The following is a 27,306-nucleotide window of genomic DNA, read 5'->3' on the forward strand; positions in this document are numbered from 1 at the left end:
ACAGACACCGATGACGTAACTGTACACTCAGGGTCGTCTAGGAGTTAAAGAGTCGGCATACCAGCACTAAAACTATAAAAAATGGTATTAAAAAGTCTCATTTAAAGTAAAAACAACATGAAATGGTCACACTGTACCTTTCATAGACTTCTTCCCTTGTGTGGCCCAACAACATCTGTTGTGTTTGAAAGGGACCCAAAACTTACTCTCTGCTATATGTTTTGCTCCTTCTTTGCATTCAGATCTGTTCCAATTTTGGATAAAAAAAACAAACAAAAGCTAAACAAAAAAAAAAACTGCAGCACATGCGATGGATGGATGGTGGATACACTCCAAAGGAATCAGAGGTCTCTTATTTCACATGATAACAATTTAGATATCTGAAGTCCATTAACTACATTAGTGAATCAAAAATATAAAAAAATGATATTTATAAATGTAAACTTACATGGTAATGGTATTGGTAGAACACCTGCCTACAGTTCCTTTTACATGTTTCTCTGTTTAATTATAAATCTCCGATACCTTTTAAATATTTAATTCTATTCACCAAATGTACATTTCTAAGTAAAAGGTCAATGTTTGTGTGAAAGCAAAATATTATACAAGGTGATCAACAAGCATCAATAATTCAAGAGGTATTTCAAGATGAGATACTGTAAGTACACAAGAAAGGTTACCTCAAATAGCTGTAACATTTACTCCACATAAAACAAGTTTCATCTTTTTACCATTTCTTTCATACACTGCCTATCTGTCTCTCTTTCTAGCTGTCATGAGAAGCTCCTGTTCCTCTAGGCATCTGTAGATGTAAAGAAGGCCTCTAGTGTCGGGACGCACAATACTCAAAGAACTGAAGCAGATGCTTTGAGAGCTGGTGATAGCTCCCTTTGGCTTTTACTTCTTGTTGACTAACACATGCAGCTGCTGGGTAATTCCGGGGATTTTTCAGTACTGATGCTTTTTAAATGTGTTGATTTTTTTTTATTCCATTTATTTTGGTGTATTATGTTAGTTTCTACAATTACAGAAAAGGTTTTAGCCGCGCTCGTATAGAACATATATGATCAATAGCAGTCACATGGCAAGAGCGTGTCAATTTAGAGAAGTTCTAAATTAAAAGTAGATGTTATATAAAGCAAGTTTACAAATTACATAATTTTTTAGCTATCATGCTTTAAAACAAAGCTATACTTACCTGTATCCAGGTCAAGTCTCCCGAAGGCAGCTTTTTGGTCTTGTGCTGGTTGAAAAAAAGAGACCAAACACACTAATGCTACGTTTACACGAAACGATTATCGGGCGAATTTTCGCAATAACGACCAAATTCGAACGATAATCGTACGTGTAAACGCGGCGAACGATCGAAAAATCGTTCATTTTGATCTTTTAACATGTTCATAAATCATCGTTCGCCGATCGGAAAAAAATCGCTGATCGTTCCGTGTAAACAGTCGTCGTGCGATAGTCCGGCTGGCCGCCGCCCGGCCCCCTGCTCATCCGCAGCCCCCTGCGCTGGCTCGATCGCCGCCGCTGCTCTGATCGACACCGCTGCCACCCCGATGCCCCCCCCCCCGCCGCACAGCAGCACTGATTGGCTGAAGAGGGGAGCCGGGAATTTCAAACGGCTCCCCTTCAGCCAATCAGTGCTGAAGAGGAGCACTGATTGGCTGAAGAGGAGCGGTTTGAAATTCCCGGCTCATCTCTTCAGCCAATCAGTGCGCTGAAGAGGGGAGCCGTGGATGTCTCAAGACCTGCTGTGCGGAGCAGGTAACGTATGCTCATGGCCGGGGCGGTGAGGGGCCATCGGAGCGGCGGGGGGGGGGGGGGCGATCGGAGCGGCGGGGGGGGGCCATCGGAGTGGCGGCGGGGGGGGCGATCGGTGCGGCGGCGGGGGCGATCGGAGCGGGGGTGGCGATCGGTGCGGCGCAGGGGGCTGCGGTTGATCGGGGGGACGGGCTGCGGGCGCACGATCACAAAACGATTTTCCCGTACGATATATCGTACCGTCTAAACGCTGATCGTTATAAAAAAAATCGTTACTTCAAAATCGTTAATCGTACGATCGGCCTCGTGTAATCGCCTCGTGTAAACTTAGCATAAGGGTCCATTTACGCAGAAAGATTATCTGACAGATTATCTGCCAAAGATCTGAAGCCAAAACCAGGAATCGATTTGAAAAGAGGAGAAAACTCTGTTTCCTATATGACCTGATCCCTGTTTATAGTCTGTTCCTGGCTTTGGCTTCAAATCTTTGGCAGATAATCTGTCAGATAATCTTTCTGTGTAAATGGACTCTAATGCTAAGTTTACACGAGGCGATTATTGGCCCGATCGTTCGATTAACGATTTCGAAGTAACGTTTTTTTTTTTATAACGATCAGCGTTTAGACGGTATGATATATCGTACGGAAAAATCGTTTTGCAATCGTACGCCCGCAGCCCGGGCCGCCCGCAGCCCGCCCCCCCCGCTCAACCACAGCCCCCTGCGCCGCCCTGATCGCCACCCCCACCGCTCCGATCGCCACCCCCGCCACTCCGATCGCCCCTACCGCCGCCGCTACGATCACCACCCCCGCCGCCGCTCCGATCGCCCCCCCGCCGCCGCTCCGTTCACCCCCACCGCCGCCGCTCCGATCGCCCCCCTGCTCCGATCGCCCCCCCCGCCGCCGCTCCGTTCGCCCCCACCGCCGCCGCTCCGATCGCCCCCCGCTCCGATCGCTCCTCCCCGCACTGATTGGCTGAAGAGGAGCCGTTTGAAATTCCCGGCTCATCTCTTCAGCCAATCAGTGCGCTGAAGAGGGAAGCCGGGGATGTCCGAAGACCTGCTGCGCAGATGCTCTCCAAATGGTGAAGAAAGAAATCACTTTAGTAACTTAATGTGGACATCAGGGGTAAAAATAGTACATTATTCTGTTTCTTCCTAGAAAATATATAAACTGTGTTAGGATTATAAATACACAGCGACACAATTTACAATGAAGGTGAAATGATCCCCTATGGTGTGAGTCGCCTTTCAGACAATTACTGTGATAAACTTTTGCAGTCAAAATCAAAATAGATTTCAGTGGATTAAAATGGAGTCTCATGCCGGCAGCTCACATTAATAACTGTAGCTGCAGTAATGGTGCTACCAATTTACAAAGTTGGCTGTGCCAATTATCCTTTGGAAGGAAAGATCTTTTTCGCATTTTTGTTTCTTAATGTAAAATTTGCAAATGTAATTTTTTCAGTTCTTTCTATATTGTGTTGTGCTGGTCTGTTATTTGTTGTATTACCAGACAGACGGTGTTAGAAAGAGAATTGTGACAAATAGGAAATATAGGAGGGGATTTTTTTTTTAATTAAATGGGTACTGACATAACCAATGATGTTTAACAGCTGGTTAAGTAATATGGCTATGTTCACACAACGTTTTTTCTGCTCTGTTTAAACCTATGTCATTTTGAGTCTAAAATAACAGACGTCATTTAGCTCTCTAGCCTTCCCTTCCAATGTCGGCTGTTGGTACATTATTCTAGTTTGGGTTACTGATTGGCCTTTGGGTGTGGCTTAATTATAAAGTCCATTGAATTTAATAGTAAAAACTGAGAAAGAACGTTGACAAATGAAAAACTGTGTTTAAACAACTAATAAAAAACATCTGTTTGCAAAATACGTCCGAAAATGATGATCATGTTCATTATTTGGTAAAAGCATCCGTTATTCAATACATTACATATTTGCAATTAAGTTCATTTTTTTTGCCTGTTTTCTATATGAAATACACTGCTATACTTTTGATCACTAGGTGTCTCACTTACAAGTAAACTGCAGCCGAGGCGCCATCACCAAGGCCATTTGGTTTTAAGTAACAGCAAAATGCAGGAAGTAATGTCAGTTGGCCCACAGGCTATGTTCCCAAACACTATTTAGGTCAGCATTTTACAACCAAAACCAGGAGTGGATTTAAAGCACAGAAAGGCTATGTTCACACACTGTTGAAATTTAGTGGATGGCCGCCATTTATGGCAAATAATTGCTCTAACCGGCTGCATCCAGATGTACATATGAACTCTAGCTAGTAGTGCACATACTATTTTCACAGTTTTATATTAAAATAATTAGCTTTTATGATTTTCAAAATGGAAACATTTCTTGATTTCTTGATAGTACTTGCCATTCATAAGGTCATATAGTATAGTATAGTACAGAAATAATACAGCATGAGCTTCTTAAATAATGGTCTTTTCTGTGTTCACTGGAGACTTGCTTAATAGCCTTGACACAGTCAGATATCTGACTCTTATTACTAGACAGGTAAATGTCACTATGAATAACAGTTATACTCAAAGAAGATCCCACTAAATTACCGTTATTCACAAACCATAGCTATAATTACCCAGGGAAAATGAACCCTATCAAATAAATAGATTAAGTGTTGAATTATTTTGGATATGGTACTTTGGGGGTCTGTAGTCAATAGAGATGAGCGAATAATGAAATATTCGATATTGGAACGAATATCGAATCCCATTATAGTCTATCGGAGAAAAATACTTGGGACCTGGAAATCAAGATTCGACCACTAGTAGCTCACCCAGTGCCCAATGAAACCTCAGGAAATGAAGCCAACACCTCAGGAATGCATATGAGACAGCAGGGGAAGCATGCCTGGGGGCATCTAACACTAGTGATGAGCGAACATCCCAATGTTCCGTTATATCTCAACACACTGCTTGTCTCACAACAACTTCTAAATATATGGTTTTTATACTTTTAGCCCTAACAAGGGCTTTTGGGGGTCCCTTCCTACCTAACTTCACCTAAAAGCTTTCTCTTCCTGGTATATAGTCTGTCCCTCTCTAGCTCCAACCTGCAAGTGCATGTTTATTGGCTGTAAAGAAGCGCCGGGGGGGTTTGGGAGGGTGAATCACATTTTTACTTCGTTATCGTTCGAATATTCGAACGAAATCAAATAGCATGAATAGCGTACTATTTGATCATATAGCTATTCGATCGAATACTATTCGCTCCATACTAGTAGTCCATCTTTATAGGCACTTTATATTTTACTTGACAAGAAAGTGATTGAGCTGCAGGGCTTGAGTCTGAGGTGAACTGTTCCAATGTCTTTGAGTACTATTTCATGGGCCGAGGAGGACCTGATCAACGATGTAAACGAGCGCCGATCTGCTAGATCGCCGCTCGTTTACTGGGCCTATTCCACGGCCCGATGATCGTTGAGCGAGGGCTTCAGTGAAATCGTTACCGATGTCCTTGCAGCCCTTGCAGCATACATTACCTGTCAGGTCTTCTACTCCGCTCCGTCCTCCTCCCCGGGTCCCGCACGCTCTAGCTTCAGAATGCCCTGTCAGCTGACAGGCCACTCAGCCAATCACAGGCCGCGGGGGTCCCGGCCTGTGATTGGCTGAGCGCTCCTTCAGCTGACAGGCCATTCTGAAGCTAGAGCGCGCGGGACCCGGGGAGGAGGACGGAGCGGAGCAGAAGACCTGACAGGTAATGTATGATGCTACTGCTTCTCAAATCGTCGGTTGCCCGCCGTGCACCGCTATTCAACCGTAGCGATGCGCGGTGGGGGAACGATGATTTTAGGTCTGGCCCTAAATGAACGATCAGCCGATGACACCGATTATTGGCTGATCGATCTCTCTATTTCACAGAGCGATAATCGGCCGAATCGGGCCGAACGCGGTTGATTCGGCCGATTATTGTTACTGTGGAATAGGGCCCTTTGGCTAAGCTGCTTTAAGGTATGCAAGCTACATAGTCACTCATATATACGTGGAACAGAACTGAGAAATATTGAGACCTTGAATCTATTCATGTTTTCCCAGAGATCATTATAATATACTCTGAAAATATCTGATGACAAGAACTCTATGTGAATCGGATGAAAAAAGTGTTACTCACCTTTCAACTATCCAAGGTCATTGGTTTTCATACATTCACTGGAATGAAAATGGCTTTGGATATAGATGTAGTTGTAGTTACACAAGAATAGATATCCTTCACTGACAAAGAGTTGTTCCTTATAACAAAAGGTATGACTTTTTCTTATCATCACTCTATGTGATTCAATTGTACTGTTAACCTATGTAACTGGTAAGATTCTCTTGGAACAATTAGTTGTTTGAAGTCCAATGACATTTTAGTTTGCTTGTAGCTGATTGGCTGACATGTACAGTTCTTTACAAAGATCATGGTCGTGAAACTATAGAAACTTTATTTCTATTCAGAGTTAGCTTTGTCATACAGAAAACAGGAATTGCGTAATATAAATGCTAAAAGCTATGTGAGGTTTATTCTTTCTAGCTGCAATCACTCCTGTTCCAATTGACGTATCCAATTTTTTTGAATTGTAGGAAGAAAGCCAGGCAAGAGGAGATTATATACAAAGTTAATAACCAAACTTTTACTTAAAGGGGCTCCAAAAACAAGGCTGCTTTCTTTTTTTCTAATCCTGGATAAACCTTTAAGCCCTTATTGATAGCCAATGCACCAGACTTATCATGACAAGGGCTTTCTCACTATAAAATATGCTTTTATATTGGTAGGTTGTGTCTTCACGTTTTGATTGATCGGGGTCCAACTGAAAAGATTTTCATGGGCCTCAGAATATAGGGACTGCATTATTAATCAATACATAAGCCCTTTTTACATTTTTCCTTAATCCCTTAAGGACTGGGCCTGAAATGACCTTAAGGACCGGGGCAATTGTCACTTTTGCGTTTTCCTTTTTTCCTCCTCGCCTTCTAAGACCCATAACACTTTTATTTTTCCAGCTACATGGCCATGTGATGTCTTGTTTTTTGTTTTCAGGAAAAAGTGTACTTTGTAATGGCATATTTCAATCTGCCATAAAATGAATGATGGAACCCCCAAAATATCATTTATGGGGTGAATTTGGGTCAAAAAATGGGATTCCACAAATTTTGGGGGGTCTCCATGTTTAGGTAATGCACTTTATGGTAAACCTGGCATTTTTTCTTTATTCTATAGGTCAGTCTGAACACAGCAATATGCATGTTTACTAGGTTTTCTAACGTTTTATTAGCAGTAAGACTTTTTTTTGCAAATAGGCATATTTAAAATGGTCATATTGTGACTCTTATAGCGCTTTTATTTTTTCACCTAAGGGATCGTATGGGGCATCACTTTTTGCGCCATGATCTCTAGTTTTTATTAGTTTTTTCTAGATCAGATGTATTAATCACTTTTTATAAATTTTTTATACATAAAGTCATCTAAAAAAAGCAAACCATGCGCGAATTATATTGATTTATTTTAATAGATCGGACGATTACGTGTCCTATGGTATATTATATGTTAATTAACTTTATTATTTTTTATGTATTTTTTATGTATAAAATGGGAAGGGGGTTGATTTTCACTATTATTGGGGGAGGAGCTTTGGGGAATTTTTTAAAACTTTTATTGATTTTTTTTTTACACTTTTATAGTCCCATTAGGTGACTTTTACTTACATACATTAGATTGAACACACTGATCACTGCTATGCAATAGCAAAGCAGGGATCAGTTTAATCTTCTGATGTTCTGCCTGTGGCCTATGGCAGACTCTACCAGAAGACAGAACTGCAAGGAGGTAAGGAGTATACCTCTGGCAGTCAGGCCATACGATCGTGACCCCTGCAGACACGCTGCGGGGGTCCCGATCGGTAAGTGACTGGAGATGCTCCGGTCACCCACACAAGGGGTTAATGGTGGGCGGCCGCTAGATTGCGGTCGCCCGCTATTGACGGTCAGATAGCAGCTGGTCCTCACCCGCTATGGGGTGTACTCAGCTCGTGAGCCAACTCCATAGTCCGGGACAGCAGGAGAGCATACATTTACAGCCTCCTGCCTTAAGGCCCAGGCAGTGGGGGCGTAAATGTATGCCCGCTGTCCTTAAGAGGTTAAACTTTGCCATTTACAAATAGTACCCCTTTTCTTGTGAGTTTGCAGACTGGGTTACACCAATAGTAACCTATTACAATCTGCCCACAGGGGCAAATATTCCTACTAATACTACAAAGCTTTTTAGGATTGGCCACACATGATTAAAAAGTTATTGCATATACTAGTGATAGGCATACAAATGGTGGTAAGGAATAATGGCTGAAACTTGCAGCACTATACTTTGGTGTGAATTTGCTGGTGAGGGCCTGGCTCCATCATGCTTTGCCTGATGATATTCCAGAAGGAAATGTTTGAGAAGTCCCGGTACCAATTAACTCTTCATGGAGATTAAACTATACACATTATTAATTTCTTAAAGGTCATTCCCAGAAATCTTGCCTTGAAAAATTATGCTGGCAAATCCTTGAACATCCTTGTGTAACTGGGCATAAATGAATTTACATAAACCTCCTATTTAACCACTTTATGTGACATAAGAGCCTTAAAATAGTGGTTTCAGGGTACAAAATCACCTATACTTTCAGATGACATCAAAATATTGTCCTGTAGTAATTTATTATTTTATAACAACAATGTCATACATTAGGTGCAGGAAAAAAGCAGAAAATGTTTCAGTCCCCTCTCAGGATCGGTTTCTATATTTTAGTCATATACAGTGTTACCTTGGTTCTCAAACTGCTTGGAACTCAAACTGTATTTTCAAGGAAAGTTTGCTTTGGCTCTCAAACTCTTGCTCAGTTCTCAAACACTTTACGGGCCCCCAGTCTTGAAGTACTCGGTATCTGAATGTTTTTGCGAGCGTGGGTGGTGGGTTGTACCTGGTGAGTTTAGCACTGGTGAGGCTTCACATACAGTACAGTACTGCTAGAGTGCATATACAGTACAGTAGTAGTACAGTCAGTGCAGCCCCATCTCAAATATCTTTAAGAGCTGGGATGGGGGGACTCTATACAGTAAAAGGTGAGTGAGGAGTTTGTGACTACTTTACTATCATTTTTGGTTTTGTCCAATGTTTCTTGTGTATAATGTCCTGTACAGTATAGTGCTGTTCTGTAATGTACAGTAGAAATTACACTGGCCACTTTTCATATGGGTACTGTAGGTAATTATTGATGGGTGCTGGAACCAATTAAACACATTTACATTATTTCCTATAGGAAGACACTGCTCAGTTCTCAAACTGCTCGGTTCTCAAACTGTCTTCCAGAACCAATTAAGTTAGAGAACCGAGGTACCACTGTAATATTTTTATTTTATTTATATATTACTATACATTGAGTGGCAATCAACAGGGGGGATACAGGCATCTCTCTGGCCACCAATGTTTGTGTTGATAACTTTAGGGCTTCCCGAATAAAGAATAGTTAACATTATGTAACGTCGGACGAGTATTTCGGCCACCGTCCATTTACTCGCTCTCGTGGCTTTTGGTCCTAGCTGCATGGAGCAACATGTGTCCTCTTTTTACTTCCTCCCTGCAAAATACATCTGGCCACTAGAGGGGGCATGTGTGCACCCTTCCTAGATTTAAAGGCTCAGTGCTTTAAAGGGGTTGTTCACCAAAAGAAAATCTTAAGTCTTCTAGTGCTCATCAGCTGCTGAATGTCCTGCAGCAAGTGGTGTATTCTTTCCAGTCTGGAGAGCAGGAGAAGTTTTTTATGGGGATTTTCTACTGCTCTGGAAAGTTCCTGACATTGACAGAGGTGGCAGCAGATAGAACTATGTCCAACAAAAAACTGTGTTAAAGAATATAACACTCCCTGCAGGACATACAGCAGCTGATAAGTACTGAAAGACTTCAGATGTTTTAATAGAAGTTAATTACAAAGCTCTGGCACTTTGTGGCACCAGTTGATTTAAAGGAAAAACATTTTTTTGATGAACAACCCCTTTAATTACCCCCGCACCTGTGGTTTAGGTATTTAAAAAGGCTTCTTACACATTCTCTGCCTGAGCGTTGAGGTCCTGTGGTCCTGCAAAGGTTTTTCGGCATCTGCCGAGCAAGAGCATTTCTGTGAACCTGTATCTGTCTTACCATTACCTTCCTGCCTGGTGCTCCTGTATTCCTTGTCCTGGTTTCTGTGTTCCTGCTACAGTGTTCCTGCCAACCTGGTTCTTGAGTCCCCGCTGTGGTGTCCTTGTGTTCTGGAGTTCCTGCTGTTTGATCCTACACTCCAAGTTGCTTCCAGTATACCTGCGTGTTCCTGTCCGCAGTGTGAACCTGACCCAACCTGTGTTTGCACCTGCCACCGTTCTTGCATCAAGTGGCGCTCTTTGTGTGAACTGCACCCGTGTCTTCGTCCCCAGCATCTGTCACCTACATCTGTTACTTTCATCCAGTGTATCCAGTGTGTGCATATTTGTCTGTACTGTCACATTCTTTGTCTATCTTAAAAGGGAGAGACCTGTCATATCCTCTGGGAAAGTCTATCTCCACCATCAGGAGTATCTTGTGAAGAACAGAGGATGCACTTAGACAACACCCTGAGGGATAGACGGGCAAGTGACACAGTAGGCTCACGCCCACTGATCCTGACACATTATCATTAGAGTGTAAGACAAGTACATAAACAATCAGACTATAAACAGGCTTGAGAATAAGAAAATAACAAACCCATGCGGCATTCTAGGAAAATTGTAATACTAAACATCATCATGTTATTATGTCAGTTATCATGAAAAGTACCAAAAAACACATATCAAACAGTTGAACACACACCGAATTCCTTAGATGTACTTATTTACTATCGTATTCAATTTGAATAATTCAGTAATGTTAGCCATTGAACTATTGAACACAATGAAGAAATAAGTGCACCTGGTATACTAGTAGAGAAAAGTGCAATAAGCATCAATTTTGAATAACAGGTTTTCAGCTTCAGTCTTTTACAGCTAGATTTGCAATTCTTGAGCCTACAGGCACATAATCTTTGGTTCCCTAAGCCCCGCTCAATCCACTTCCCACGCCTTCTTACACAGAACATTTTGTAGCTTTTCTAGTTTCTTTAGAGACCAGAATATAATGCCACTGCCCTATATTATTCATTCTTTCTCCCTTACATTTACATTGCTCTTTCTCATTCCCCAGTTAATTACTTTCCTATGCATCCTGTGCAGAAAAAGTGCGGCTTCCTAATCCTTGCCAGCCTACTGTACCTTATGACAAACCTAGCCCTGTGGTTTTACTACATTGCCATAAGCCAGTTCTATAAGTAAATTATGCATTATACTGAAATTAAGTCTTAACCTTCTTTTTCTGGCAAGTATAAAAAGATATCATAAAAGAATCCTATAATACAGTTTAAACATTATTGAAAGTTTTTTTTTTTTTTTAATATAGCGATGCAGTAAGGGAATGAGTGCTGTGTGTTTTAAAGATATAATGATGGTACAATAGTTTTTAGGTCTAATTGTGTTCATTCACTCTAGCTTCTGGCTAGTATATAATGAGATGAAGCTTAGTACATTGTCTGAAAAGTAGACAAGCTGTGTACGTCAACTATGTTGGTGATTAAAGCTAGATTCACATCACTTTTTTTCTATTTTCTATAAAGTTGAAGTTGACTCTGTACTCAAAATTTGCCCACCTCAAACCACTTGCACATTCGGATAGCTGCTTTTAATCCAAGATCTGTCCTGGGGTCCTTTCGGCAGGTGATGCAGTTATTATCCTAAAAAACAACTTTTAAACTTGCAGCCCTGTGCCAAACTGGCATGGCCTAGAGTGACTATGCATAAGGCTTGCACAACCTTTCCATGCCTCCTCCCCACCCTCCTCTCTATTAGGAATGCTCCAGGCAGGTATTCTCCTATTCATCAGCTGTGTGAATACTGCACATGGGCTGTATCGTTAAGGCACCTGTGCAGTTTTCACTGCAGAGGAATAGGAAAAGTTTTGCCAGGGGCATTCCTAATGATGACGAGGGTGGGGACGAGGGACGGAGGGGTGGTGCAAAGTTAGGGTACAGATACTCTAGGCCATGGCAGTTTGGCACAGGGCTGCAAGTTTAAAAGTTGTTTTTTAGGACAATAACTGCATCACCTGCCGAACGGACTCCAGGACAGATCTTGCTTGAAAAAGATGGTGTGAGGCTATCGAAACGTCGCATTCTGTCTTTGCCGCACTTGTTACCTGTTTACACTACTTTTGAGTTGGAATAAAAACCAAAGAATTTTTCACTTATACTGGAGTGCTGCAGACTATCTTTCTACTTATTCAGGCTAAGCTCTTTGTTGGAGCAATCCACTGGCACCAATCAACTACCAAGGTAGTGCTGCTTCAATATTGAAACTTTGGATTAAAAGCAGCTATCCGAAGGTACAATTTGTTTGGGGGGGACAGATTGTGGGTACAGAGTCGCTTTAAAAGAGAGGTCCAGACAAAAAAATCCAGGGCTGGCTGGCGGGGGGGGGGGGGGGGGGATGTTGCAGGAACATAATAAAGAATCTATACATACTTGTCTCTGTGCCCCCACAGTGCCAAGTCATGGGCTCACTGACCACTGCTGGGCTCCAGTTTCTCCCCCTGTCGTTATGTCCCATTGGGAAGGACCAGCTCAGCCATTTAGTAACTGCGGGCATTCCTGAGCAGGGCTGTGACGTTGCAGGAGTGGGAGCTGCACAACTTGCTTCCTTCTCCTGATATGTCCACATGTGATTGTTGGCAGCTTGTTGTCTAGGCTACCACCCACAACAGGGCCATTTTAATCATAATTATTTGAAAAAAAGTTTTACCACAAAAAAGTAGTAAAACATTAGAAAATCTATGAAAATCTGTAAAAATCTGTGAAAATCCGTCCCTGAAGGGACCAGTAAATTTTTGGATTTAAGAGGCCTGGAAAACATAGATACAGCCATAGTGTCAGGATTATGCCTTTGTGCTCCTCGGTTCAGGCTGTGCAGAGGAGAAAGCGCTGAACATTTTCTGAACGGGAATCTGTCTTGCTTGTTCAGCCCCACCTGCTTTGCCTGGCAATGAAGGAGTTCCTCTGCTGCTAGACTCTTTGCTACTCAGGATTCATTCAGCTGTTCAGTATTGTGTTCTCTTTACTGAGAGTGGCCTCTGCCAGCCAGGGTTTACTTGCACAGATAGATTCAGGCGGCTGGTCCAATGAGGTTATGGACCGGGCTCCTGGTCTATTATAAAATCCTGACACTCCAGCAGTTGGATGTTGGCTATTGAGTGTTACTCTGTTACAGCTCCTACTCTGCTACCTGTTTGTGAATTTACCTTTGGCTTTGACCTTCCTGCTTGTTTACTTGACCCTTTCTTTGCCTGATGATTTTGTACCTTTGCTGCCCGCCATTGCCGACCTGGATTGTTGACCCTGAATTACTGTGTTTGTTTGTCTGTCCCAGTTTTGTGTTTTCACCTGTTACAGAGCAGAGACCGCCTTTGTGGTTGTCTGCATCCACCTAGGCAAGTCCGTGGCAAGTAGGCGGGGACAGTGGGCGGGAACAGCCAGGGCTCACTGTCTGTGTCTATCTGTCTTACTGCCCTTGTTACCGCCCAATGCTAACACATAGGCTGTATCCATGTTTTACAGGACTCCCTAGGGCTGCATCCAACTATTTCAGCCACTAGTAATCAAATGGTGAATGCCCAGGTATGTCTGGGCAGAGGAAGGAAGTGCACAAGGAATCTACCAGTGTCCCTGCTCCTTTTTCCATGGAATTCTAACATAACTTTGGTTTCCATGGAAAGTATGCAAGTCAGCAGGGACACTTGTTAAGAGATGGTGTATGTGCATGTCCTATAAATTTGGCACCGGCTTCATGTGTATTGTGGATTTTGACATTATGTTGAGTCAATAGGGAAAAAACTTCACTCTGTGTGAAATTTAAAAACTCTGCTGCTTTGCTGCTCCTGTAAATGATGAGAGCATTTTGAGACAGGATGTAGATTTTTGACAGCTCTAAGTCCTCATGGTGCTGGAAAAAAAATAAAATAAAAAAGCTAAAATTCAGCCAAAAAGCTAACACTGGCACTGCCCATAGGAAGCAACCTGTGTGTAATTTAGCTACTTGATTTTCTAGAATACCTACACAGTTTTCAATGAGATAAATAATGGATGAATCCTATTCTCCTAGTATAGTGGAGTTTGTTGGAACATACTAGACACAGTTACAGCATGGGACCTAATTAAAATTGAATTGGAGCCAAAATGTAAAAAAATTGTATTGAAAATGGGTCTGGCTTTTTCCTCCAGAAACAGCAACACCAGCAATGTCCCTGGACAACAATGCTTTTTTAAAAATGTTTGTTTATTTTTAATTTTTCGAGCCGATTATGTGTGGTGTGTTTTGTTTTATAATTTTACTATTCTATTATTGCATATGGAGTACTGTCAATGCATTTCTTATTATAATCTGCAGTATTTTAGGTCTTCCGACGATGGTCCTCATAGATTGGTCATCTTGTTTGGACTCCTGGATTGGACTTGTTTATTGTCTTAATTTGTGGATTATTGTAAACATACTGAACTGCTGCTAATTCTTTTATGACTAGTATTTCTTTGTATACTTCATCATTTACTATGGTATTGTATGTATTCTTGTACTTTGTATTTATCTTTGTTAAGGTGCTAAAAATTTCAATAAAATTTCTAAAAAAAAATGCTTTTTGTATAGATGGGAACAGTAATGATAGAAATAAGTTGCTTATCTGGAGACCTGCTTTACGGGCAAGGTAATCGAATATTTCCACCTCATCATTAAATATAGACCTACATACCGTAGTTCAGCACACACACTTTATGTCTCTTTCACCTTCTTCTCTGACTGCAAAGCCTTGATTTCTATTTCATGCACAATCTCTGGACTCTGACCTTACTTCAAGGGACTAGCTTTCTGTACAGTGATTATTCTTTCGTTATACTGGGGCAGTCATTACAAGTGTCGGTATACAATGGTGAGTGCATTTCTAATAGTCTATTTATGTGTCTTTGTTATGTGGGCGGCAGTTGACTGCACTATTAAACAAACCAGAGCTAGGGTTGCTGTAATGTGAATGCGACACAGCTCTGTCTCCTGTGATTCACATTGGTTCGTAAATCACTTTTGCCATAGCGGTCTTGTAGGAGTGAAATGTTGCAACATTTCTTTTTGTGTGACCTGGCACAGTAAAATATACTACTTTTATAGCACAAGTGTTCAATGAAACTCATAAATTATTTTCAGATGACTCATTTGTATCCAATTTTAGGATATAGAAGTTTCTATTTGTTCTACAAGACATTATGTTATACAGTGTAAACAGCTGCTGAAACTTTTCTATGATTATGGTTGGTAAAGAAATGTGCCGCAGTGCCCCTATTGTCTGTGGATTTTTCATGGTGTAGTACCATACATTTCGGGTATATTACACCAATGTAGATAGGAAATTAAATGTGATTTCTAGAAATATTTTGTTTGTGTTTTCATATAAATTTTTGTCATTTTTATTTTTCCCTTATATTTTCAGCTGCCACATTTTGAAGCGCTTTTGCATTGATAGATGCACTGATTACATTTATTAGTTAAATAATTGACCCTTCCCCCATTTTTGTAACATGTTTGTCATTTGAGGATGTAACATAAATTCTGTCATGTGGTACTGTTGCCTCAAAATCAATAAGAAATGTGGGTCTAGTATCCAATTGATAGGACCAATGTAGAGTAGGGACCATGTCTCTGAGGACACCTTAACGTGGTGACATGGTACACTCTGATCAAATAGTTTGCTAAGATCCTAATTTTTTAATATCTATACAGCAGGTTGTTATTGTGTGTAAACCAGGGCGAATATATATTGTAAGCACTTGAACCTGTAGGTTTCTGTTGCACTTTCTATTTTTTTTTTTGTCTGTACTTAGGTCACATACAGCGGGCAACCTGTAGTGTGAACAGAGGCATAGATGTGCTGCCTATTTTTCCTTATTTATCTTTCAATTGGGACACATTGCACTAAGATTTTTATCGATTACTTTTTATGAATGGTTAGCTGTTAGTTGTGGCTGGATTTTATACTGTCCTTTAAGATTTTGTTTGCTAATTTCTATGAATTGAACATTTTACTGGGACCTTATTGGTAAAAATACCTCATGTGATAATGAAATCACATCCAATACAATGCTTCCTATTGGTCAGTATTGGAAGGCAAGCAACTTATAGGGTTTATAAGGCTGAAAAAAGACATCCATTCATCCAATTCAGGTTGCTTATTCACACATCCCCTATAAACGGAGAAGCCCTGTAATGGACTTTTACCCACCCAGAATAAAGTATCAATATCAAACCGGGAGCAGGAAAACTCTTTGAATTTCTGCGGCACTGTAGTGACAGAGCGGAATGTGAGAATAAGCCCATACTCTATGAACATGCTCTAGTAGTTTATGAGAAAGAGGTAAAGAGCAGACAAGCTCTGCAATTTCTGAAATTATAATAAGATTCGTCAGTATTGAAATATTGATAAAAGATGTGTATATTGTTTTTTTACTTTTAGGGTGCGTTCACACTTACAGTATCCGCAGCAGATCCGCAGCAGATTTGATGGTGCAGATTTGATGCTGTGTTCAGGTATTTAAATGAAATTTGCTGCGGATCTGCTGCGGATCCGCAGCAGAAAATCAGCTGCGGATCCGGTAAGTGTGAACATACCCTTAAAATCCAAAACATTTTTTGTGACAGGTTACCTCATTGTTTTAAATTAGTTATCACTTCGCCATGCAGTTCAATGAAGTTCCTTTTCTTTAAACCAATAAGCTTCTTGGAAATAACCCTATAAATGTCAATGTAACAAGCAGAAAATATCATTATTTCCTGGTAGGAACACAGGTTTGGGTGCCCAGAAGGAAACATCTGCTTGTCTCATTTAAATCTTTCAGCTGCTTACAAATGACTTTTAGTGCCTTTAGGCCTCGTAGGAGGACAAGAAGAACAGCAATTTTCTTACTAAGTAGAATTAATTATGTATTAGTGAATTGTCACCAGTATATTGCTTGGGTCACTGCTAATTTAGATGTAAAAACATCAGATATGCATTTCAAATACATAACATCCTACAAAAAAGACCTAATCCTACTTTGCATATACTTCTTAATAAATGTGATATTATTTAATATATATCATGTAATATATATATAATATATATATATATATATATATATATATATATATATATATATCTATATCTCAATCTATCTAGTCTAATCTTTATTGCATTATATATTTTAAATTTCTTACTTGTAAGAAATTTTGTTCTTTTAACTTCTTTTGGGTAAGTGAGATCTTATATTGTACTTAATAAGGCACATGAATCCGTAAACAGTAATATATTTTTAAAATGTCGATATAACTTAATCTAACACAACTGGATATCGGGATACTGTAACGACAGGAGTTGTGGATCCGCTGAACCACCTCTAGTGATGGTGTAAGCCGCACCAGGGAGTGGAGTCGAAGGGGCTGCTGGTCTACACCAGTGCCCACCGCAAGGTGGGATGGACATGCTGTGGCAGGCGACCCCCAGGTCGCTATTCCTGGCTTGGCTTGCTAGCGGCCATGGGCAAGGGGCAGTTGGAGACACATAGACAGGTAGGCTGTCAGGAACACAGCAGGACTCAGGGCTGGAACTAGGACTGCAGTCATGGGCAGGAACCATGGGTAGGAACCATGGACAGAAACCACGGGCAGGAATCACAGGTGAGCTAGGGCCACACACTAGGAAGCATACAGAGGCTCCAACAGAGGGGTCAGGGAGGTGCAGGGATTCATAGGGGAATGTTTTGGGTGCAGCAACAATTAGGGGCTTACTGTCCCTTTAATTTGCTAAGAGCTGGTGTGCGCGCGGAGCAGGAGGAAACAATAGCGTGGCTGGGTAAGGCGATGTTTTTGTGATGCTGTCCTCAAGAAGAAACTTCACCCTTTTGGTCCCACCACAATAGGCCTTTCTGCAACTAGTCAGCACCTGACTCAGTACTCCTGGAGGAAATACCCTGAAACGATGGGCTTAAATTCACAGTTATATCATGTACTTTTTCTCAACATTTTCAGTGGAATGGATGAATTACCCAGTCTTCCCAAACCTTCCCTTTAATTCCACCTAAGATGCAATATTGTAAAATGTAAAAAATTGTTCTAGAGATCCAGGCCCAAAAAACACCACAGGGCCTTAAAGGGTTAATATAACAATATCAATGATATCACCAATATTAGCGATCCATTTATATTGCACAGAACCTAGCATTAAAATGGCAGTGTCACACTCATGGCCCTACTTTAGCTTTGATTGTCCTGCCATGATGGGAATTGTAGTTTTGCAACAGCTGGAGGGCCGCAAGTTTGACACCTGTGCATAAGGTTTCTGTCATATTTGATGGAAAATTTTGCAATTCATACAAATACAATATGATAAAGCCCAACAGGCTGTATAAGTTAATGGGGTCTGTCAGCACATGACTTTTGTCTTTCCTGTAACAAATCTTGGCCATCACAAATTTCTTTAGAAACAGAAACTTTAACACAATACAAACAGAGCACACCTTTTCTTATATGTTTATAATCCATCACTTTTTCCATCTGTAGAATTTGGTGTTATTAGCAAATCATAGATAATTTGCTAAAAAATAAAAAAATAAAAAAAAAGGAACAGCAAAGTGGTCTGCTAGGAGCCCTAATAATTATTCTGTAAAATTAGAGTAATGACCTTCTCTTTAATCCACCAAACATGGAGACTTCGGTGGTCTATGTAGTTCCCAATTTAGGACTTCATTTAAGAAAATTTATTTTTTTATTTTATTTTTTGACTAAAATGTTCTCATTATTCCTAGAAGTGTATTTAGTGAACTGGAACCAGTTTCTGTATATGAAAATATTCAAAATGAATCGCAGCAATATCAAAGGGCCAGTAAGAGTAGATTATAGGAGATGAAAAAAAATACTTTTGATTTCCAAATTTAGCATAATTGATTTGCACTTTCCTCGGCAACACACATTTCTCTTAATGTTCTACTTGCTAAAATATCAAACTAAACTTAAGAAACTAGTTAAAGGGGTAGTGCGGTGTAAACTTTTTGTTCACTAAATAACACACATTGCAAAGTTCTACAACATTGTAATGTGTGTTATTTATGTGAATAGCCCCCTTCACAATGTCCCCCCCACACACACACACTTGACCCGGAAGTGTAGTACTGTATACTCACAGAATGACTATGTTCCCACACAGTGTTTTTGCTCAGTATTTTGGTCAGTATTTTGCAACCAAAACCAGGAGTGGATTGAAAACACAGAAAGGCTATGTACTCACACTGTTGAAATTAAGTAGATGGATGTAATATAATGGCAAATTTGCTGTTATTTAAAAACATTGGCTGTTGTTTTAAAATAACAGCAATTATTTGCCATTAAATGTACTATGTGGGACCATACTAATCCACTGGGGAAGTCCAAGAGCGTCTCTATTGCATTTCATAGATGTTTTAATCCTACTATCCTCTCTTCTCTTGTAGATGAAGATGGAAGATTTTTATTTCTCCGGATTTCCTGGCAAGACCGTCAATATATCTTGGCTACTGTGTTTATTCCCAACCAGGGTCAAGACACGTTCACTAGGTCGGTCGTAGGTAAATAGGTATAACTTGCTAAATCTCTCCCCATTATTTTAGAAGGTGACCTCAACTTAGTCTTCGATCCGAGGCTAGATTCTTCCTCCGGTAAGTCCTCTCTCTCCCGATTGGCAAAACGCAAAATTGATAGATGGTGGACCGTATTGCTGCTTTAGAGGTGAGCCATAAACGGTCCCTCGTTTCCGAGACTTATGCAACTTTTAAAGGTTCTAGACCATCGCTCCACATGTTTAAGAGCTACGCTCCAAGCTCTGTTCTATGAATTTGAAGACGAAAGTAGTCGATTGCTGTCTAGAGCTTTACATCCTAGATAACATAATGCATTTATATCCTCCATTGCACGTCCTAATTGTGGCAAGGCCTACGCTACCAAAGATATCTTGCCATTGTTCAGAGATGATTACACCTCATTATACTCCTTACAGGGTAAGTTGGCTCACTTGTCACCAGAGGAAGTGCAAACTACGATCCAGAACTAAGGGCCCTATTCCACGGGACGATTATCTTTCAGATTATCGTTAAGTCATTTGAATCTAAGCGATAATCGTTTGGTTGAATAGCAGTTAACGACCGAACGAGAAATCGTTGTTCGTTTAATAAGACCTGGACAATTTTTATCGTTGCTTGTTCGCAAATCGTTTGCATTGAATATATATAGTTACATAGTTACATAGTTAATACGGTTGAAAAAAAGACACATGTCCATCGAGTTCAACCAAGGAGGGGATGGATACAGGGAAGGGGGAGGGGTGATAGGTTCTATACATATGCATTTATATTATTTTGGTTTAAGAACTTGTCTAGACCGGTTTTGAAGCCCTCTACTGTTTTTGCTGTGACCAGATCCTGTGGTAGACTGTTCCACAGATTCACAGTTCTCATGGTAAAGAAGGCTTGTCGCCTTCGGAGATTGAACCTTTTTTTCTCGAGGCGGAGGCAGTGCCCCCTTGTCCATTGAGGGGGTTTTACCTGGAACATCTTTTCCTCATATTTCTTGTAGGGGCCATTTATATATTTAAATAAGTTAATCATATCTCCCCTTAAACGTCTCTTCTTCAGACTAAACAAATGTAATTCTTTTAATCTCTCCTCATAACTAAGATGCTCCATTCCCGTTATTAGTTTAGTTGCCCGTCTTTGTACCCTCTCCAGCTCTAGAACTTTCTTTTTTATGAATGGGGAACATCCTTTTTATGACTTAGTTCGGTCGTTCACAGTAGTGACGAACGCAATAGCGACGAACGCAATAGCGACGACAAGATGACCGCAAGAACGATCATAAGTAACGATTATCGTTCCATGTAAATGGGTGAACAATTTCAGGTCTTTCGCAATAGCGGTAGTTTGGATCGTTTATCGTTAATGATTATGCGAACGATAATCGTCCCATGGAATAGGGCCCTAAATGTCTTGGCATCCTGTTCCCCGCCTTCCCTTAGAGACAAAGGAATCTTTAGATGACGACATAACCCCCATAGAACTAGCCATGGTTATAAAAGAAGCAAAGAATGGCAAATGTCCTGGACCGGATGGTTATACCGCACGGTTTTATAAGCTTCTTGAGGGAGAACTTACTCCCTTGCTTCTCTCTGCTTTTAATGAGATATGGCAAGGAGGCTCTTTCCCCCCGTCGGTTCTTTTAGCCCATATTTCAGTGATCCCCAAGCTTGAGAAGTCTCCTGAGATCTGTGAACTATAGACCGATTTCTTTAATTAATCTGAATGTCGTGTTTTATTCTAAGATTCTGGCCTCCAGATTGAGTCAGCATCTTCACTTTATTATAGAAAAAGATCAAGTGGGTTTCATGAAGCAGAGAGATGCACAGGACAATACCATTAGAACTTTAACCCTCATGAAAAGAGCCAGGGTGGCAGGGGCCCCTTTGTGCATCCTATCACTTGGTGCTGAAAAAGCGTTTGACAGGGTGCACTGGGGGTTTTTGGAGTCCGTGTTACATTATATGGGCTTAGAACCCGCGATGCGGGGTGGCATGCTGGCCCTTTATAAAGGACCATCTGCACGGGTTAGGGTTAATGGCATGTTCTCTGACCCCTTTCCGATCTCAAATGGAAATAAATCTGAAATAAAACTCTATGGAGAGGTTAGTAACTTTAGAATTAATATAACAAAATCTGAAATTCAAAATGTTTCTCTTTCTGGCCCTGTCGTGTCCCATTTGGGATCAAATTTTCCCTTTAAATGGCAGTTTTCTTAGCTCAAATATTTAGGGGTCCACCTAACCCCAGACATGAGCTCTCTATATGTGACAAACTTCGCTCCATTACTTAAAGGACAACTCTCACAAAATTTTGGCTTATTTAACACACATTACAAAGTTATATAACTGTGTAATGTGGTTAAATAACCGGTCTGGCTCCCTTCCCCCACTTTCGGACCCCCCCCCCTCCCGGGCGCCATCTTGTGACGACGACGTCAGAGCCGGGGGGCGGTCCGGGTCTTCTTCCTACTCGGCTTCTTCATAGAAAGTGAATGGGAGAGAAAAGGCTGCTGGTGCACATGCCCACCAGCAGCCTTTTCATTGGCTGGAGCGCATCACATGGCTTCCAGCTTGCTCAGCCCTGATTGCCTTTTCTCTCCCATGGACCCGGAAGTGAGAGACATCGCTGGACCGCGGATGGAGGTGACGGAAAGGCGGACAGCGGGTGAATCGAGTGGCGATTGTCACCGGAGGGATGGTGAGTATGGTGTCTGTGTGTGTCTGTGGTTTTTTTGGGTCCCATGGGAGTTTTCCTTTAAGACCCTTGAGAAAGACTTGGAGGGAAGGCAGCACATTAACCTCCCATGTTTGGCCGTTTAGTGGCAATCAAGATGGACATTTTGCCGAGAGTACTTTATTATTTCCGGACTCATGGTCATACCCATGGTCCTTGTAGAACCCTCCATAAGAAAACTGAAATCCTCATTGAATAAAATCATCTGGGGTAATAAAAGGGCCTACCTTCCAAACAGATTTTTAGCCAGACCAAAAGTAAAAGGTGGAACAGGAGTGCCTGATTTTAGGGTGTATCATCAAGCATGGTTAGGTTCTTGTCTTCTTGACCTTATTCACTCTAAAGATACTAAACAGGGGGTACTTTTATTGGAAGATTTGTCTATACACCCACCGATTACTCTTCTTTGGAAGGAACAAGGGACTAGACCTGCTTTAGGTAATTTATCTGCTCTTATTAGGGTTTTATTATCTTTCAGCGATAACGTGGTTAAGACTCTCAGGCTTTGGTCCCGCTCAGACCCTCTAACCCCTACTTAAGTATAGTGGTATCCCCCCCAGACTTAGCAAATTGCCCAAGACGCTTGGAAGAAATATTTTCTGAACTGCAGTTCCGTCATCTGTGCACAAGTAATGGAGTCCGCCCATTTGTGGATTTAATTGAAGCCGCAGTATTGCAGCCTACTGAGTGGTTGGCATATGACCAGCTTCAAGATCTTTTCCTCACTGTTAAAGACAGCTGGGGTGTCATGGATGAGTTGACTGACTTTGAGCGATTATGTGTTGTGCCTTATCATCCAGGACATGCCGTGTCTTTACTATATGGACTATTTTTAAACAAGACAAAGATTATATTCCAGCATATGTTGCCAAATGGGAGAGAGGACTTGGAAAACAACTTTCGGAGAGGGTGTGGAACTCAATTTTTATTCTTTTTTTTAGTCTATTTTTAGCCACAAATCTTCTCTATCCAGTTACACACAGGAAAAAAACTTTAAGATCTTGTCTCATTGGTATTACTACCCAGAGAGGCTCCATAAATTGTTTCCTTCTGTACACCCTGTATGTTGAAAGTGTGGTACTGGAAAAGGGAATCTTGAACATATATGGTGGTCTTGCCCAGAGAGCTCGAGTTTTAGGGCCCCTGTCTTTGCTGTGTATAATATAGTAAGTTCAGAGAATATCAGCCCCTCAATGGGTCTAACCCTATTGTCTTCACCCTGTGGATTTTATGAACACCTTCCATAAAGGTCCTCTCTGTCATTTCCTGCATGCAGCTAGGCAAGCGATTCCACGTAAATGGAAATCCACTACCCCTCCCTCTTCAGGAGACTTCCTGGATTGTCTTCTTATGATACGGGGAATGGAAGGGCTAGCGGCTCACTCAGATAAAGACAAAACCATATTCAATAAAACGTGGTACTGGTGGGATGTGTTTAGTGACTCGGGCAATGTTCTGACTTGGGTTTCACAACATTGGCAATAGTATTGCCTATCTTATATTATTAAACCTAATGAATCTAAAGCCCTCTTTTCTTTTCTTTTTTCTCTTTCTTTCTTTCTTTCTTTCTTTCTTTCTTTCTTTCTTTCTTTCTTTCTTTCTTTTTTTCTTTCTTTCTTTTCTTTCTTTCTTTTCTTTCTTCTCTGCTCTATATTCCCCCCTTTTTTCCCCCTCTTTCCTTTTGTGTCTGTTTTGTCCCTTGTTATACCCCATTATTGCCGGTTAGTGATTTATAATATGGATATTATTACCAATGTGTATTGTTATTGTGCAATAACCACAATTCTTTATTGTTCTCTCTATTATTGCTTTGTTTTCGGATTTAATGTCGGTATGGTTGAGATTTTCTGATCATTATGTACTATGTTGCACGATACAGTGTTTTACTCTGTTTTTATATTATGCTGGTTCTTTATAGTAAATACTGATTTACAAAAAAAAAGTACCATGTGGGAACATAGCCTCAGGCTGGGTTCACACTACGTATATTTCAGTCAGTATTGTGGTCCTCATATTGCAATCAAAACCAGGAGTGGATTAAAAACACAGAAAGGCTCTGTTCACACAATGTTGAAATTGAGTGGATGGCCGCCATTTAATGGCAAATATTTGCTGTTATTTTAAAACAACGGCTGTTATATTGAAATAATGGCAGTTATTTACTGTTATATGGTGGTCATCCACTCAATTTCAACATTGTGTGAACAGAGCCTTTCTGTGTTTTAATCCACTCCTGGTTTTTGTTGCAATATGAGGACCACAATACTAACTGAAATATACGTAGTGTGAACCCAGCCTAACTCTGTATAAGAATATTATCTTAATTGATTATGAAGATACTTGGAAGAAAAAACATCACAGTTTGCTGAACAAACGACACACCTTCAGCATGCTGCATTTTGGAAAAACTGCAACAGAACCTCAAAATCTCCAGAAAGGAAAGAAAAATGCCCCCCCCCCCCCCCCTGCAAAAAAAAGACTATCCTAAACCTGCACTGAAATTCTTTTTATTGGCGTTTTTCTGAGATTTTACAGGGGTTGTCCAGTGAAAATCTTTTTCTTTCAAATCAACTGGTGTCAGAAAGTTATATAGATTTGTAATTTACTTCTATTAAAAAAAATCTCAAGTCTTCCCATACCTATTAGTTACTGTATGTCATGCAGGAAATGTTTTATTTTCAGTCTGACACGGTGCTCTCTGCTGACATCTCTTTCTAAGACAGGAACAGTCCAGAGCAGGGGAGGTTTTCTATGGGGATTCATAGAAAACCGAAACAGAGTTCCTGTCTCAGCCAGAGATGTCAGCAGAGAGCACCGTGTCAGACTGAAAATAAAACATTTCCTGCATGACATACAGTAGCTAATAAGTACGGGAAGACTTGAGATTTTTTTAATAGAAGTAAATTACAAATCTATTTGACTTTCTGATATCAGTTGATTTGAAAGAAAAAGATTTTCGCTGGACAACCCCTTTAAGGCAGTGTAAAGCCAGCCTTTTACATTGTACTGAGTGTTGGTTAACCAAAATGTCCTCATGTCTAAAGTTGAATTAAAGTTTAACTTGTCACTTATAAACTGCTATAAAGGCAATAATAAATATACTCTGCAATTCATTTGTTTCTTTTTTTTAGGTAAACAATAATGTAATGAAGTGAAAAGGAGTAGGAGATCAATGATTTTGCTCCAAAGTACATCCAAGGCATTCATTTTTAAGAAATCCTCTCAGGAGACAATCCAGAATGTTCATCACATCCACTTAGCATGGGGAAGAATTATTTTTGTACTGGATGCTGTTATTGTGGTTTTGCTTCTTGAAGTGGAAGGATGCTCAATAAACCATTCAGCTGGTGCCAATGTGTTAATTAAGGTTTTTGATGCATGCCTCCGAATAGAATAATCAACCTTTTCACTAGAAAAAAGTTCATAGGTTAGCGGCTCATGAAAATTTCAATGATCCAATTTATTTACCATTTCATTACTGGACAGATAATAACAAGATTTCCGTCTCTTCCTGCTCAGAAGGACTTGAAAAATGACTTGTAGCAAATTAGACATGTTATAAAAAAGTAATGTAATAACTTAAGCAGTGTGAAAATTCATGAGATGTATTACTTTAAGTGCCATAGTTCATTTTCCACAGCACTTCATCTCGCGTCTATTTAGAGATCACTTATAAAAGGACCAATGCTTTCAAATAATCATTGAGCCTAATGCTACTTTCATTGAGGCAATATGCACATGGCAGTATATGGCTCAGTATTTTGCAAGAGTATTTGTAAAATACTGTAGGTTTCGGTCTAGAACACAGATGGCCACACAGTTTATCTTTGTGGAGGTTCTGCTCTCAGTTTTGCTCACAAATAGGTTAAATTGTAACTATTATTGAATCCGCATTGGCTTTCTATTCTCGAGACGCCTGGTATTCAAATGGCAGTGGAAGAATTCTTTAATCATAATGCTGGTACTGCCACTCCGCAGATTGAGTGGGATGCCATGAAGGCGTATTTAAGAGGTTATTTTATACAATCAATTACCCGATCTAAGCGAGCAAGAGGCCGTCTACGGTCGGCTCTCCAGGACTCCTTTTTACAGGTGGAGGAGAATCACATTGCAGGTAATTCTGCTGTTACCTCAGCTAGACTTAAAGAGGCCCAACAGGTACTTACAGATTTTGACCTTGAATCTGCTGCCCATAAGAGAAACTTTGCTAAGCACATGTTTTTTGTAGAAGGTGAGCGTACTGGGCATCTCTTATCTGTTATTACGAGTGCTCAAAAAAGTTCGACCTTCCTCACCCACATACAGAATAATGAGGGAGTCCTGGTGACCTCTACCCCTGAAATCTTACAAGTCTTTTATTCTTATTATTCCAATCTATATAGCTCTAAATTGGAGGCCACTCCCAATCATATCAGGGATTTCCTGTCTTCTATCTCCCTCCCGGTCCTAACTGCTGATGTACGGGAAACATTGGAGGCCCTGCTGACCTTGGAAGAGCTAGAGGCTGCGGCCTCCTCTATCACCAACAACAGGGCACCGGGGATGGATGGGTTGCCAGGGGAATTATTTAAAAAGGTGGGAGAGGTGCTGTTACCCAAGCTGTTGGAGGTGTGGCAGGCCTCTGTGGAATCAGGCTCCCTTCCGGAGTCCATGAGGGAAGCAATAATTATAGTCCTGCCCAAGCCTGGGAGAGATGTAACCTTGCCGGGTTCCTATAGACCCATCTCTCTGTTATCTACAGATATCAAGATAGTGGCCAAGGCCATAGCTAACAGACTCTCCCTCTACATGAGTGCTCTAGTTCATCCCAACCAAACGGGCTTTATTCCAGCCAGGTCCACTGCCATGAATATTAGACGGTTGTATGTTAATCTCCAGTTGCCCTCGGAGGATTCGGGGGGAGGGCGGTGTGTTCACTCGATGCTGTCAAAGCTTTTGACAGTGTCGAGTGGGCCTTTCTATGGGCAGTACTGGACAAAATGGGGTTTGGGGCACACTTTATTTCTTGGATCCGGCTGTTATATTCCTCACCCTGTGCACGTGTG

At 40.9% G+C, this 27,306-nt stretch overlaps 1 long non-coding RNA gene across 1 annotated transcript; it reads left to right on the forward strand.

Moving 5' to 3' along the window:
- The first annotated feature begins 14,748 nt into the window (after positions 1-14,748).
- LOC138784500 (uncharacterized) lies at positions 14,749-25,658 on the forward strand. Its single transcript, XR_011361864.1, has 3 exons — positions 14,749-14,832; positions 19,412-19,514; positions 25,393-25,658. It is a non-coding gene; the product is annotated as an uncharacterized lncRNA (long non-coding RNA).
- Positions 25,659-27,306: the final 1,648 nt, after the last annotated feature.

Source organism: Dendropsophus ebraccatus, chromosome 2 (genome assembly GCF_027789765.1).
Source record: "Dendropsophus ebraccatus isolate aDenEbr1 chromosome 2, aDenEbr1.pat, whole genome shotgun sequence".
NCBI classification, from domain to species: domain Eukaryota; kingdom Metazoa; phylum Chordata; class Amphibia; order Anura; family Hylidae; genus Dendropsophus; species Dendropsophus ebraccatus.